This window comes from Grammomys surdaster, unplaced genomic scaffold, assembly GCF_004785775.1.
Source record: "Grammomys surdaster isolate TR1022 unplaced genomic scaffold, NIH_TR_1.0 191, whole genome shotgun sequence".
NCBI classification, from domain to species: Eukaryota; Metazoa; Chordata; class Mammalia; order Rodentia; family Muridae; genus Grammomys; species Grammomys surdaster.
The window spans coordinates 13655602-13671673 of NW_021604636.1; the positions used below are offsets into that span (position 1 = coordinate 13655602).

Sequence of the window (16072 nt, forward strand, 5' to 3'; positions counted from 1 at the left end):
GGGGAGGGGAGGGGAGGGGAGGGGAGGGGAGGGGAGGGGAGGGGAGAAGAGAAGAGAAGAGAAGAGAAGAGAAGAGAAATTCTCTTCTTGAGTCTTGGGGAAGGAGTTAGTTTAGCTAAGTTGGGTTCAAGATTTCAAAAGGTCATATTCCTTCTACAAAGCATATGCAAAATATATAGTAAGAAAGAAGAGAATGAATATTGAAGAATTGTTTTAACTGATAGCCCTGTATGTCTTCATATCTGCTAGACAAAGATAAATCAGTTGGTCAGGTATCATTTTAATGCATTTGTCTACTTGAGAAAGGTCTTCTGTCAAGGCTTTATTTTTATTGACTCATAGTTGCTAGGCAAATGTTTAGAATTTCTACAAATCAAAAGCACCATGTTTAATACTTATCATTTCTGGTACATGTAATATTCTGGGGACAAGAGAGGTGTCCTCAGATATTTACGTGGATGCCATGTGTGAAAGCAGTGGGGCTTGCTTGAAAAGAATTGAAAACACAGGAGCTAACTGAAGACACTGGAGAAAAGTCTCAGAGAGACAGTTTTAGAAACAAAAACAACAGCAATAAATATAAGACTAAAATTTTAGAACTTTGAGAAAATGAGCAGACGAGTTCTGGTCCTCCAGGTGTTAGGGCGGAGGCCATTCCACGAGTCAACGTGTCTACCAGGTCCTCAGAGAAGCGGCCACAAGTGACCCTGAAATAACAAACATTTCTTAGAATGCAGACTCAGAAATGTCACATTCATTTCTTGGGGGACTCAACAATTCCCCCCTCCATTATCTAACCTGATACCAATCCAGAATCTTGTCTATATTCTCCACGTGCAAAGCAGGTGGCAAATAGAAGCCAACGGAGAAAGATTTCTCATCTTCTGGGTGACCTCAGCACCCCACCCCCGCTCTCTTCCTTTCCCTTTATCTCAGGCTGTTAACTGACAGCAGAGAAGTAATCTCTCTTCTGAATGTAGGAGGCTTAATGTTGACCCTCTCCCAGAGATCTCTGTGTTTTCATAGAAAGTTCTGGTTGATTAAAGCACAATGAAACAAAACTCCACACCAGTAATTTTCCCCTGAAGAAACTGGCCCTGTGACTGGCAGGGAGGTTCGAGGGGCAGTGAAAAGAGCCTTCCTGGTTCACAGGCCGTCTGATACAGCTACCCAGACTTTCACTGAGAAGAAAACACTGAGCTAAGACTTTTAGCTGGTTTCCAAATAGGATTGTGGAATAGAATTTAGTTATTGCTGACATTGGGTGCATGGGTAGTTTGTGCCTTTTCCATTACAACCAGGTGTATTCTCTGAGGAGTCTCCTATCATCTCTACATGGAAGAGCCTTCACTGAGACATATGGCTAGCCATACCAGATGCGCTTTCATACAATGGCCTCTCATAAATCACCTGAAGCATCTTTGATGATTTATGCCCCAAAGCCCTGTGAACATGCAGTAATCTTGGAAGTAGGAAGATTATCTGGGGTTTTGTTTGTTTGTTTTTTGTTTTCTATATTTTTTTAGTGGAATTTCTGGTTCATATTAGACTCAGTAAAATATCTTCAGGGAAATAATCGAATTTGTACCTGATGATGTAATTAATAGATATCATGCTTTTCTAATGAGAAGTAGTCGAGACCTGGGACCTACCCAAGTATGCAAGGAGATAAAGTAGCTTTCACTTTCTAGGGCCAGCTTGCTCCAGGATGGCTGGTTTTTAATCCCCAAAGGAAACAGTTAATACACAATGGTCAAAGCATCAAATGTGGGACATCTGAGCACAGAGCATGTGAATTCACAGAAGCAGAAGGAGCCAGTGCACCTGAAACCTCTTATTCTCTGTAAAGTATCCAAGTAAAGTTTTTCTACACACAACTTCCTTGGCAGTCTTAGCTCATTGGTGAAGGTCATTGGTGAAAAGTCCCTAAAGAATTGACTAAAAAGAGACTGTTCTATGGTCCTGAATGTTCTTGGTAGCCCAAGTCTGACCTTCCCTTGTCAGAGAGCCATACTCCTCTCTGTAACCAACAGATTTGGCAGTTCCCCGGCATTCTTTAGTTAAGAGTTACTAACCTCGAGCTATTTGATCTTTTTTTCTGGTACTGTGCAAGAGTTGTATACACTTCCCACATTTCCAGTCAAAGAGCACAGGAAAATTCGCGAATACTTATTTTTCATCTTCAGTTTACAGTGCGCCAACTTGCTTAACTGGCCAGTCCTTAGAAATATTAAAGTTTATAGAGCTATGTTTGTTTGTTCCCATTGTTCTTGAGAGCCGGCCTAATAGCTTTGCAATGAGCTTCTGCAAACTTGACCTATCCTACCCTGGGAGTTTGTGTAGGTGTGAGTCTGTGGGATATTGGAGCAAAAGGATAATAACAGTCTTTGGGAAAGCAATCCATCTCCTCCTTCTGTAAGCACTCCATAGTGCTTGAAGGGAAACCTTTATCTTTCCACCAAGTAAAAGAATACATCCTACCATGTAGACTAACAGACTAATCAATACCAGTTTTTTCAAATCTTGTCACAGTTTCCACATCCTTATTAACACTATGGGTTTGACAGTTAGAAATAAAATATTGTATCTACAAAATAACTTGAGGTTTTTGGAGTTATCTCAGCATCTTCAAGTAAAGTAGTTTACATCATTAGTGATACTTTTTAACCACTGGAATACTTGCTCCTCTTTTTATTTTTATTATTGTTATTTTTTTATTTTTTGAGATATGGTCCCTTGATGAGCCCAGAGCTCATGTATCTAGCTAGACTGGCTGGCTAACAGTCCAAGATCTTCCTCCCTATGTCTCCCCGAAGCCAGATTATATCAAGTCCAGATTTTTACCTCAGTGCTGGGGATCTCACCTCCGGATGTCATGCTCATGCGGCAAACACTTTCCTGACTGAGTCCGTCTCTTCAGTGGCATAACTACGGGTTTTAATAAGGTTCGCATCTGTCATTCTTTTGTCTTTGATATTTTATGCCATAGAATAGACAAATGGAACCATGCTTGCACTGGGTCTGGTACGTGATCCATTGAGAGGTGAAACAGTCTGTCACACCTGTTCACTCCTCTAGAGTCTATAACTGAGCTTAGACACATTAGCGTGTACACACACACACACACACACACACACACACACACCTCAACTCTCTTTGGCCTCAGAATCTTATCAGGTGGCTTCATTCACTTCACTGGTCCTTTCTACCTTTCCCAGCTATACAAAGTCTATACTACATAGGAAGGGAACAGAAAATTCCTAGTTACATGAGAACACTAAGTGGTTTTGGGTCATCCCTTGAGATGATGTTGGTGGTGACAATGACCACACCTTACAAGATCGATAAAGTCCAGTTGTTCCATCCTCAGACACCCGTTAACCCTCTGAAGGTTGAGCCTGCACCCTGGCTGACTTGGGTTGTCAGATTCTATTGCCACTGTACTGGAGGTTCCTTCTCAGGTACTGGTGCCTGCTTCATCGACTGGGTCACTGTATGTCAGGAAGAATTGCCTAAGAAAATCCTACCTACATTATAAAAGGATTTCTTCAGTCTGGTTGCTTTTATAATGATGCTACATTTGAAAAGAAAAGGTCCACAGACCTCAAAATGTAAAGATTGCGACTTTGGATTTCAATGTGACATAGGCTAAGGAGTCAAAGTGTTTGGAGCCCAACCCTCACTGACCACATTCTGTAGGAGAAACCCGAGCAGAAGAAGTGGGGTTGTCTTTTCCAGGGAGCTTGGTGTGCAGAGGTGCAGGTGGGTCACCCAGCTGTGCTGGCTGTTCTCTTGAGCATGACTTAGTCTTTTGGGGCAGCACTATCCTATTTATAAAAAGGCTAGTGAGAACAATAAAACTCCTCAAGGACTGTGGCAGACTTATATGTGATATGTGTGAAGCCTGTTTGATGCCCTGTTAAGTAAAGAATCTACATTAAAGAATGAGAGTAACCAGGATGCCTCACTGTTGTTTGAAACGATAGCATGTGTTCTCAGGACAGAGCATATAATCCTGCCAGTAGCACACTAACTCCTGGGAACTATATTTTCAGGCCAAGGCTCAGACACTACATACCCTGGGTACCATACTTGTTGGGAGAGGTTACAATTATAAAGTGCCACCACTTGGGGTGTTTAGAATGCAGAAGTTTATTGTTTCAGTGTTCTGGAGACTGGAAATCTAATATTAAAGGACTGGAAAGGACATGCTTCCTCTAAAACCTGAAAGGGAAGGGACCTGTGCTGGTTAAATTTTTATTTTATTATTTATTTATTTATTTATTTATTTATTTATTTATTTATTTATCTAGGTTATCTTGGCAATGGGGGGTTAGCTGGGAAGAGGGAACCTCAATTGAGGAAAGGCTTTCATCGGACAGGCGAGTCTGCCCGGCTTTTTCTCGATGACTGATTAGTGTGGGAGGATGCAGCTCATTCAGGATGGCTCTACTGTATCTGGCCTGAGATAGATACATTCGGGGAGAAAGCTAGGGGAACCAAGTCAGTAAGCAGCATCCCTCCAAGGTATCTGCTTCAGTCTGCGTTAGCTTCCTCTGATGATGCATTGTACCCTGTAAGCCAAAAATGTCCCCTTCTCCCAAGTTGCTTTCAGACATCATATTTATTACAGAAAAAGAAATCCAGCTATGAGAGAATCCTTCCTTCCTTCCACTGAGGGTAGCCTGGATCTTGCTTGGTTTGTGACAGCATGATAGCTTTCCTCCGATGCATCTTCATTTCACTGTTCCCTAATTCTACAGGTGTATGCACACACGTGTGTATGCAGAGGTCCGAGCAGGGAATTCGAGTGTCTTCCTGTGTTACTCTCAGAGTTATTGCCTCAATATGGGATTAAATTGAAATCTTGCTGTTGTTGGTTCGGCTGCTTGTCCAGTGAGATTTGGGGAGCTGCCTTCTCTGCCCCAAAGAATTAGGGCTGTAGGCAAACACAGCCATGCCTGGCTTTTTATGTGGGTGTTGAGGGGGTTGAAATCCAGTCCTCATGCTTGCAGAGAGAGCACACGTACACACTGAGGCATCTTCTCAATCACAATCTTCTCCTTTTCATAATGTCACCGGCATGTGACCTGAGTGCTCCCCTTTTGTGTGTGAGGTTGGAATTTATTAAGGAAAGGTTTACTGTAGAGATAAGCTTGACTTCTAAAAGTGAGGCTTAGGAAAAGGACACACATACATGCCAAGGGTGGGTGTGAGCTTACAACTTAGCTTGTGAGACTCAGGCATTAGTCTTTAATGACCACACTTCCAAACGTCCAGTTCTGAGGAGCTGGGGTTAGAATTTCAGCCTACTTTGACACATTTTGTCATTAAAGGCCATTTAGAACCTTTAGCGTTTCAGGCAAAGTCCCCTCACTGTGGCGGCATTTACAGACTGCTCTTAATAGGATCTTTCCAAATTTTGGAGTCACCTATTGTCTGTGGCGTTCTAATCTGGTAAAAACTTGCTGTGTCAGTACAGGCACTTCCTTTGGAGATGCATCCTTGCTCGGTAGCTCATTTTATCGTCTTCTTAAAATACCTTCCCTGCTACGTTAGAATGTTTTAGTTGCAGAGGTAATTTGTGCTTACTCTAACAACTAAATACAAAGGCAAAAACTCTCTCCCCTGCTTTCTCCCATTGTCTCTTCCTATTACCAAAGGAGTATTTCCAGCCTGGCATCAGTCTCTCTACCTTTCCTCCCTGTTCAATCATGTGTAAATACACCTGTCAGCTTGGGCTGTTTATTCCTACAGAAATGAGATCCCGCCTGTCAGGTACTTTCCCTGCTTCCAGGTCATGCAAGGAAAGCTGTTTCTTTTTAAGAGTTGCTGAATATGTGGGTGGTCCACAATTTTCGATGCTTCCTGTGCTGGTGGAAATTTAATCACCATTTCTCCCTTTTGTGCTATAGGGACTAATGGGGGAGGTGAAGGACCTCTCTTTGTTTTCCTACTTTGCAACTCCAACACGCGCTGTTTATAGAGACAACAGGGACAAAGACGACATGTCAGCTCTTAACACAAACACGAATGTCCAGGACGGTGTGTGTCAGAGTGTGGCAATGAGCTGGCACACTCACTACTACTCCGATGCCATTTGCCTGCCTTGGGAAAGCAGGACGAGACTGCCAGGGACCGAGAGGGAGCTTCAAAATGAGGTCGGGAGCATCTTTGAGCCCTTAACTTAATGATGCCTGAGTCTCACTAATTTGCTGTTGCACTGATCCTTTTGTGAGCTGAGAACAAACCTTCGGATGTCACGAATTCCAAATGCAATTCCCAATTAGACTGGACAAGCAGGCTTTTCAGAAAAAAAAAACGAACAACAATTAGAGTCGACTAAAGATAACCTGCATTTTATAGGTAAGCTTAAAGTCATGCCACCCTCCACTTTAGGGCAATTTCAGGGCTTATTTTGCGTACCGAAACATCACCAACAGGACCAGACATTGAGTTCTAATCGCTGGTTAGCATCGCTCATATAAACTGGTTCTATTTTCAATGGCCCACTAGTGTACTGCAGTGACCTGGGATAACCTGTGAGCACACAAGCAGGATGTGAGTTTCTAGGTTTATATATTTGACCTGACAAGGAATGGAATGTGACTAGAATTGGAGAGACGGAAGCAGGGCTTGCTGGGATACGATACTGCCATGTTTGTGTTTCTTACTCTTCAGGAGCTTGTGACAGAAACTAATAACCCTGAAATATTGGGTGTTTTGTAGAATATTATATATAATATAATACTATGTATATTATGTAACAAACTATAATGTAAATCCTAGAGATACATGTAAAAACAGATATGTAGATGTAGGTAGATGCATATATTTAAAAACTAATTGGCCTGAGACCGAAGGGGTACAGAATGTTCTGGGATTTCCTTCTCCACTCAGCAGCATACCTCTAGCATACTTAGCTATTGCTGCCTCTAGACCTGCCCCATTCTTACCGGCTCATGCCGTTTAGCCCTCTTTGGCTTGTGCCATAACCCATTTCCTCATCCCTGGCTGATAGATACTGTACTGGCTGGTTTTGTGTGTCAACTTGACACAAGCTGGGTTATCACAGAGAAAGGAGCCTCCCTTGAGGAAATGCCTCCATGAGATCCAGCTGTAAGGCATTTTCTCAATTAGTGATCAAGAGCAGGAGGGCCCATTGTGGGTGGTGCCATCCCTGGGCTGGTAGTCTTGGGTTCTATAAGAAAGCAAGCTGAGCAAGCCAGGGGAAGCAAGCCAGTAAGTAACATCCCTCCATGGCCTCTGCATCAGTTCCTGCTTCCTAACCTACTTGAGTTCCAGTCCTGACTTCCTTTGGTGATGAACAGCAATGTGGAAAGTGTAAGCTGAATAAAAAACCCTTTTCTCCCCAACTTGCTTCTTGGTCATGATGTTTTGTGTAGGAATAGAAATCCTGACTAAGACAGGCACTTTGACACAGATTCAGTGCTGTGATTGTACAGTCAGCACCACAGGGAATACCTTTACACAGCCCCATGAAGACAGATAGCATATATCTGCCAGGCCAGCCCCTGGGGAGGCTGAGGCAGGCATATAGCTTGAACTGCAAAGATTATAGCCAGCGTAGGCAGTATGGAAAAACTCTGCACACAAAATACTTAAATTATATTTAAATTTTTATTCACAGCTATTGTATTTCTGGGATTTGGGTCATGCTTCATTATTCCTGAAATAAATAAATAAATAAATAAATAAATAAATAAATAAAACCAACTGATTACAGCATGACTTTTGTTTTAATTTTATTTCGATTTAGATCTTTAATCTATATGACAATTTTAGGAGATTAATGAATAGAGATCTATCTTAGCTTTTTAATTCTGGTACCAACCAAGCTTGGCAGCATTTATCATTCACTATGTGTCTGCCCACCCTCCATTTTGAAAGGCTTCATTTATTCAAACATACCCATATATGCACGGCTATCTGAGTTCTGAATTTGTGGTCATTTTGTCTGTTTGTATGCCACAATCAGATTGTAAAATTACTGTAGGTTTGTAATATATAATTTTGAAATTTAATAGAATATGTTTCTCCATCTTTTCCACCTTACAGCTTTCTTTTCTTTTTTCTTGGTTAAACTCCATTTTATTTTTTCCATGTGATTTTGGGAATGACTTTCAAAACGTTTCCTCCAAAAAACCCCTTATTTATGCTTTGTTTGTGGTTCATATTTTTCATGTGTGTGGAGATTTCAGGTCTATAATGCTGAGTGTGCACATCCAAGGGCAATGGATAGGCTTTCAGTTATTTTACAAGCAGAGGTGAAGACTTTCTTCATGTAGGAACAGGAAATGTCACGATGCCACTCCTTTGAGAATTCAGCCAATTTTAAAATCATTCGTGAGTGGGATGTTTTCTGTGGAGTTCTTTGTTATGCAGAGGAAAACTACTAGTTAACACTCATATACTAACCAGCAACTTACTAGGTTCTCTACTAGTTCCCATTTAATGTTCATTGTTTGTCTGGAGGTCCCCAGGTCTACAGCCATGTTAACTGAAACTATCCAGAACTGTCTCTCTGTCCTTTCATGGAAATTTCTTTTTCATTTTTATCATCTGTCCAGTATTATAAAGAAAACAATTTCCTTTGTTTTCTGTATCACCTGGTTATATATTTTTAAGCTGTAGGTTACAATGCATTCATGGAGCACCAAATCTCTTTTATTCTGAATATCTTAAAAAACATGAAATTTCAAAAAGACTAGAGAAATTCTCCAGTATTACATGTTATAACCACTATGAATTTTATGTTTCAGGTACACACACAAACACACACATACATACAAACACACATACGTGTTTCCTGAGTCACTGGATAAAATTGATTTCTTAATGTGACGAACAAAAATTTGAAGTATGTTTAAATAAGTGATTTCTTTCTACAAATCCTTGTGCTTCTTGCCTCTGACTCCTGGCTCGTCTGCATTGCTTCCTCCAGGGAAGACTGAGTAGAGTCATATGAGTGCTACAGCCCCTTGTCACCCTTTGGATTGGAAGCCAGTGGTGCTGTAAGCTGGAATCTGATGCCTTCAACAGAATTCACAGGAGATGGAGCCCAGAGCCAGGCTTATTGGAAAGCACAGAAGCAATAGAATGATTTATTGAACTCAGTTATTGAATTTGTTCTCATGCTTTGTTGTTTATTTCCAATTGTTTGGTAAACACATATAGAAATTCCAGTCTCCAATCTTATTTTCTGTCTCCCTTCCTGATCCCTTGGGTAAAACAGATTTTCTAGAAGGCTGGACACAGAAATAGGGGCTAAATGAGGCATGATCCTAGTCCAAAGGGTTTATCCTGGGGCTGGGTTTGGTTCTGTAACACTATAGCCATTCAGGTTGCTTTAATTTAATCTGGTACTTAAGTATCCGTTATTTAATCCAAGAAGCAGAAAAGGCTTGTCCTAGTTTGCTTTATGTTGTTGCAATGAAACATTGACCCAAACCAACTTGGGGAAGAAGTGATTTTTATTTTCTCTTAAAAATCCCAAGTCACAATCACTGAGGGGAAGTCAGGGCAGAAACACAGGGCAAGAACCTAGAGGCAGGAACTGAAGCAGAAACCATGGAGGAATGTTGCTTACTGACTTGCTCTTCCTAGATTGCTCAACTAACTTTCTTATACAGTTCTGGTACATCTGCTTAGAGACAGCACCTCTTACAGTGTTCTGGGCCCTCCTACATAAAATAGTAGTCAAGAAAAGGCTCCCATAGGTGTGCTCACAGGCCAATCTGCTGGAGGACATTCCTCTTTTGAGGCTTCCTCTTCCCAGTGTGTCAAGTTAACAACTGAGATCAGCCACCACTGGGCAGGTTAAACTTCCCATCCAGAAACTTCCCTCTTCTTTGTGTTTGACTGACAAGAAAGATGGAGGTCAGGGAGCCACAGATGAAGAGAATGAACCGGATTGGTCAAGTTCACCTCTGCTGTACAGGGCAATGGTGCCATTCTTCCCTTGCACAGTCTTGGTTGTCTGCGGCACTCCACCCTCTTAGCACCCACAGCTGGATGAGAGCAGAGCAAGGCCATCATGCTGATTCACCTCAGATCCATCATCGTTAGAGACAGCCCCTGGTGCTGCTCATCAGCTTCACTGTCTCACCCAGTCCTTCCTCCTCTTCCATTCCATCCCTACCTTCTGTTCTTGACCCCTGGCATCTCTCCCCCATCCCCTCTTCTGATGACCTTGTAGTTCATTTTTAATTAAAAGACAGGAGCAATGAGGAAAGAATCCTGATGCAGCCCATCCATGCATCTTCCTTACCCGCCTCTGCCTTCCTCCCATGACTTCAAGAATGACTGTGCACCTGTCTTTGCCCAACCCCAGCCTCTTGTGCGTTCGATTGATCTCCTGCCTACTCAGGGCCTAGCTTCAGCAGTTCTCCTTGTTCTTATGCTGCCCGTCTCCCCCATCTCTACTGAATCACTCTCATTTGCAATACAGATGTCCTCTGGTCGTCCCATATTAGAACATCCTGGGTGGATGCACTCCCTCCTCCCCTTGTCCGTCTCTCCCTTCCGTTTCAGCAGGTGCTCTTCCACTCATTTGTGCTGGGAGTATGTTAATGGTCTGGGAAAGCCTATGTACTTCTCAGATGCTTCAAATAAAACATAGGGCTACAAAAGGAATACATGATATAATTATCAGTAATAATAAAATTTTATCTAGTAGGATATGCTAACATTTTTCCTTATTAATATACTAATGCATTTAATATAAAGGCAAGCTAAAATTACATTTTAATTTTTTTAATTTTTTTACCTTTATTTGATGTGCATTGGTGTTTTGCCTGCATGTATGTCTGTGTGAGTGTCATATCTTGGAGATACAGACAGTTGTGAGCTGCCATGTGGGTACTGGGATTTTAACCCTGGTCCTTTGAAGAGCAGCCAGTGCCTTTAACTGCTGAGCCATCTCTCCAACCCCCTACATTTTAATTTTGAAGTAGAAATAAAACATACCTCTTCAAAAGTTTGCGGTAGTTGTAACCCTTTTACTTCCTATACTCCAAAAGTCTGTGCAGTGTTATAAGGGTTACAATTTCTCATTGGAGCTATTAAATTTAAGCAATAAAAGTGACTAAACTCTGATAATATCGGTTAATAAGGTATTATGTATAGAAAAGGATGAAGCAGTCTGAGTTTCTCCCATGAAATGATGCAGCTGGATTGAATGTTCCTGTGTCAATATCATAATCACTTGAAATCTAGTCCCACATATAAAACCACCTTGGCAACAGTTATGAGCGTGGTATCTTAAGGTTTCTGCAGCTATCCCTATGAGATATGAAATACAATTCCCACAGACTGTGAAGTAACAGACTGCAGATACTACATTAGTAATGGGTGGAAATGAAGACAAGCTATAGAGTCAAAATAAAGTTTTAGTGTCTTGACATCTAAGCTGGTAGCTTGTGACTATCCTGGGATCCTTCAGGGTCCCTCATTTAAGGACCCTTCTCTCATAAAAACCCTCCCTTTAGAAAGAGCTCTGTTCTCTGCCTTCTGCATCTTCTTTGTTCTGTGGAGATCTCTTCACTCAGGATTTTGACCTCATAATCCTTTGGGAGTATTCTCAGTAAGGTCCCTGTGAGTGACTTTTGTGTTGCTATAGCCACTGAGGTTGCTTGTCTTATATGGTACGTCAGAGGACTGATTTATCTTTCTTTCTCTTTCTCTCTTTCTCTCTTTCTCTCTTTCTCTCTTTCTCTCTTTCTTTCTTTCTTTCTTTCTTTCTTTCTTTCTTTCTTTCTTTCTTTCTTTCTTTTTTTTGAACTATTTCCCCCTACCTTGGGTATAGTCTTTGCACAAGCCCATATTTTATATCAAGTGTATTCTTTTTCATTAAAATTTTAATTAGCATATTCCATGTTGGGTTTCATTACAGTCTTTTCAAGCAAAATTAGTTTCTATTGATTATCGTTGCCTCATCCTCCTGTCCCACTCTGTCCCCTTCTACCATCCTCCTATGGACTTTCCATTTTCATGTCATCTGTCTTACTGTTCCCTCTCCCCTCCCTAAGGCCTTTTGTCTTGTCTTGAGGTTTTCTTCTAGTTTGGAGCCTCTCCCTATACTCCTTGTAAGTGTCTATACACTTGTAAGTGTCCATGCAAACATAAGCTAGGATCTGAGTGTGATGGACCCAGGCCTGTTGTTTTGGGTGCAGTTCTCCCTTTGGCTTCTCTCTGGCCTTTAAGGTTCTCAAGTATTTAATGCCACTGCCTTCTCTTCTGATATATAAATCATGGTGTGAGTCAGGACTCAATCCTTCCATCTATTTTCTCTCTGTGTCTATGCATTCTCTTATTTATCTCTCCAAAGTTACCATGTCAGCCTCAACCAGGCTCCTGAGTTTCAACTGCCCATTTGCTCTCCCCACATGGTTGACTATTAGAAAAACCAGCTTGCCATGGGAATATGAGCTCCTCGTGTTCTCAAGCCTGCTTGTCTTCTGGTCTCTCCTCACTCAACTAATTTAAGCTCTATTTCTCTGAGAATTTAGGTTAAACACCTCGCTGTGATGTTAACCCATCCACTGCTTGTCAGTTCTACCATCAGAGTATGTCTTGGACATAACCCTTTCCTTACCTCAGTCCTGTCCACTCGTATGATCCTCTAAGGCTGATTCTCTGGAATAGAGCCCCAGCCTCCTCCTCCCTCCCCCTTATCCTATTATTACCTTTGGAAGTTTAGTAATCTTAGAAGCAACTCATCTAATTCTGCTTCTTTGGATTCAAATGCAGTGTGCACAGTGCCTAATGGTATTCAGAGCTCTCAGGCACTGCTAATGGATGTGATTCCATAGTAACGGGTGTTTCCTGTGAGTGACTTGCGGAGTTCATTCAGTAGCAAAATCACGAATATAATAAGATTTTTAAATGATGCTCTGCCAGTTTGAGGTCTGGCACCTCGATTTTTAGGAGCTTATCGTTAAAGGATGCTCAGAAGTTGTTTCAAGTATTCAAATGAAATCATGACCTACATTCATCAACACTAAGGGACTGTGCTGTTTCTGTCATGTGACCGCCAGATTCGTGAAATGAGTTAGCTAACTGCACCTTCTTCTATTGTTCTTTCTCTTCTACGAATCCGCAAATGATAAAAATGCCTCTCAAATCGTTAAGAGTGTAGGTAACTTTTAAGCAATTAATTAGGACTCTTGTTCAATCAGCAAATGGTAGTTACGAGCCAAGGACTCCACTGGCTGCTGAGCATGAGTAAAGGCAGGATCCCAAGAGATCCAGGTGAGGAGGCATAGGCACAGTAACACGGAGGGTGGAACGTTGAGTTCTGTGTGAATGCATCAACAGACTCCATCTTGGACCTCATGTTTACCATGTCCAAACAGCTCGTCTGTAGCACAGCCAACTCCCTAACTAGTGCTGGCTTGAGTATCCCAGAGGATGAAGAATACAGAGATCATATAGACTGTAAAACTCTCCTGGGAAAATGCCATGTGACACATTCCATAAAGTGGACTCTAAAACTTTCTAGAGTAATAGCTGCAGGTGTCTCCTATTCATTTCTTAGGGACTCCTACATTTTATTTTTATTTCTATTCTGTAGGTCATGAGGGTCTTGCAGATTTATTGCTTCTGCTCAACAGTCATCCATCAATGAAGACATTTAAAACAGATGAATGTGATCTATTTTTTTTTAAAAAAACCTTTTTATTGGTTCTTTGTGAATTTCACACCATGCAGCCCGATTCCACTTATCTCCCCCCTCTCCTTGTACCTGCCACCTCCACCCTTGCAACCTCTCCTCCAACAGAGGAAAGAAAAATCTCATTGTAGCTTTGTGTCCAACAGCTTACCCTTTTGTCCACACTTCTTTGTTTGCAAATGTTCATTGTAATGAGTTATTGGTCTGGTACTAGGGCCTCTGGCTTCTGATATGCTATCAGTACTGGAGCCTCACTGGGACTCCTCTCAGATATCCTGTTGCTGGCCTGTGTCATGGAGATCCTGTAGTTTTGGTACTGTCGAATGTGCCTCTTTATGCACCCCTGCAGTTCTTTGATGGGGTAGATGCTGGGGTGGGCCAACTCAAAGCCCTGGATCTGGGCCTGAGAACTATCTGAGTTAATTAGCATGCCAGCTCTCCCACTTTCATGCCCTTGGGGCTAGATCATCCCTCACCCCTTTTCTGCAACCAGGGCCAGCTCTACCCTTCTGCCCATGCAAAGTACAGGACTGGCTCTTCTGAGTGTTACAGCCCGAGAGGGATAGGGCCAGTTCTCCCATTCTCATGACCACAGGATCAGCTATCTTGCCTACCATAGGTGGTGAAGGACAGAGGAGGGGAGGCATCTCTCCCTCATCTGCACACCGCCATTGCACAGCAGACAAGAGGCAGGAGTAACCTGCCTGCAACCCTCAGTCCATAGCCAGCTCTACTTTGCTGCTCAAGTGAGGGGCAGGGGTGTGTCTCCTGCTCTTGCGACTCCAGTGGCAGCTCTCCTGCCTGCTGTAGGTGGCAAGGGGCAAGGGAAGGCATCTCTCTGTGATCCATGCCTGTATGGAAGAGGAATAATAGGGCCAGCTTTCTCATACACTCAAGGCTAGCTTACTCCCAATTCCCACAAATAGTGGGACAGCTTTCCTAAGTACTGTAGCTAGCTAGGGGAGGGGTCAGCTCTCTTGCTTTCACACCCCCAGAGAAAGGTCTCCCACAATGCCCAGGTGAGGGGTGGAGCCAATTCTATATAACCCTCAGACATCAACTTGTCCCCAAGTGGCAATCCAGACCAGGGATGCCTGACTGGCCTTTAGTAGTAACAGACCCCTACTGCTGCAGGACTCAGGCATGGCCCCACCATGGCCCCAGGTGGCAACACCAGATACTCACAACAGGCTGTTTGTTTCTCACTACCCCAAGTCTCCAGCTCTTCCTCTCTTCATTGTGCCTACATCCTTCTGTTTCTTGTTCTCTTCCGCTTATCCACCATTTACTTGCTCATCTTAGTGGTGTCCAGGATATCTGGGTGTCTAAGGTTGTCTCAGGTGTGGTCTTAGGAGTGCTATGTTCTGCTTGTGCATTATGGCACTGGACAGGGGTCATCTTAGGCAGTCTGCACCCCTAGACCTATGCAGTGCCAGACTGGTGGTCATCTCAGGCTAGCTCCCTGTCTGGGCCCCATGGCTCCAGTCTGGTGGTCATCTTGGGCTCTCTTCTTTTAAGGAATGTTAGGCTACTAATCAATCATTCAGCTGGTCACAGGTCAGAACATTGAGAGTAGACATAGGCTCTCTCCTCTCTGCCACCTACTGACACACATGTGACACAGCAGCCACACCTGCAATGCCTCTAGGGTCAGGGGGACACTTCCATTTCAAACAGCTCACCTTTATCACATTGTAACATTCTCTGGTGATATTTATGTACGTGTATACAGAGGTATTCATGTATGTATAAGTGTTTACATGTATACACACAGATACTCACATTAGAAACATTCAGAATATATGTACATATGTGTATATATAATATGACTGAGAGGTGTTTGATTTGTGTGTGTGTGTTAATTTTGAAGACCAGGTTTTGCTGTGTGTGGCTCACCTGGTAGCCCAGGCTGACCTTGACTGTGGGCCACTTCCTGCCCCTGCCTTCTAAGTAAAGTTCTGGGGTTGTAGGCTAGTGTCATCATATTGCAAGAAAGCTTTAGAACAATTATCCTTGGGTGAGAAAGAGAAAGAAACTCATGAATAATTTAAGAACTATAGCATAGTGTTAACATGTTACCTTGGTTTGATCTCACTTTGCTAGTAATGGGGCTGATGAGATACAGGGACGATATCCTGTCCTTCATCTTATTTAGGAGGAAATTGATGTTTTCTCCAGCTAGTCCACAGAAAGCTTGAGAATAGGACCTCAGTTCCTGCCTGCGTGTTCACTGCTGTTTCCACTTTGTAAACATGATTTCATTGAAGCTGAAAAATTATTTTTTTTCCAATCAGGATTGGGAAGGCCACTCTGAGATTATCTGGCCAAGAATCAGTAATTTTGTGGTTGGAATGGAATGTCTGGTAGATACTGTCTTGG

The 16072-nt window shown here is 42.5% G+C and overlaps 1 protein-coding gene and 1 non-coding gene across 2 annotated transcripts in view; one reads left to right on the forward strand and one right to left on the reverse strand.

The window, feature by feature from the left end:
* The window catches only part of Cacnb4 (calcium voltage-gated channel auxiliary subunit beta 4), a 136097-nt gene that overhangs the window by 39032 nt on the left and 80993 nt on the right, over positions 1-16072 (forward strand). The gene's annotated exons all lie outside the window — the stretch shown is intronic.
* Positions 15213-15348, reverse strand: LOC114622821. Its single transcript, XR_003711678.1, has one exon. It is a non-coding gene; the product is annotated as a small nucleolar RNA SNORA17 (small nucleolar RNA).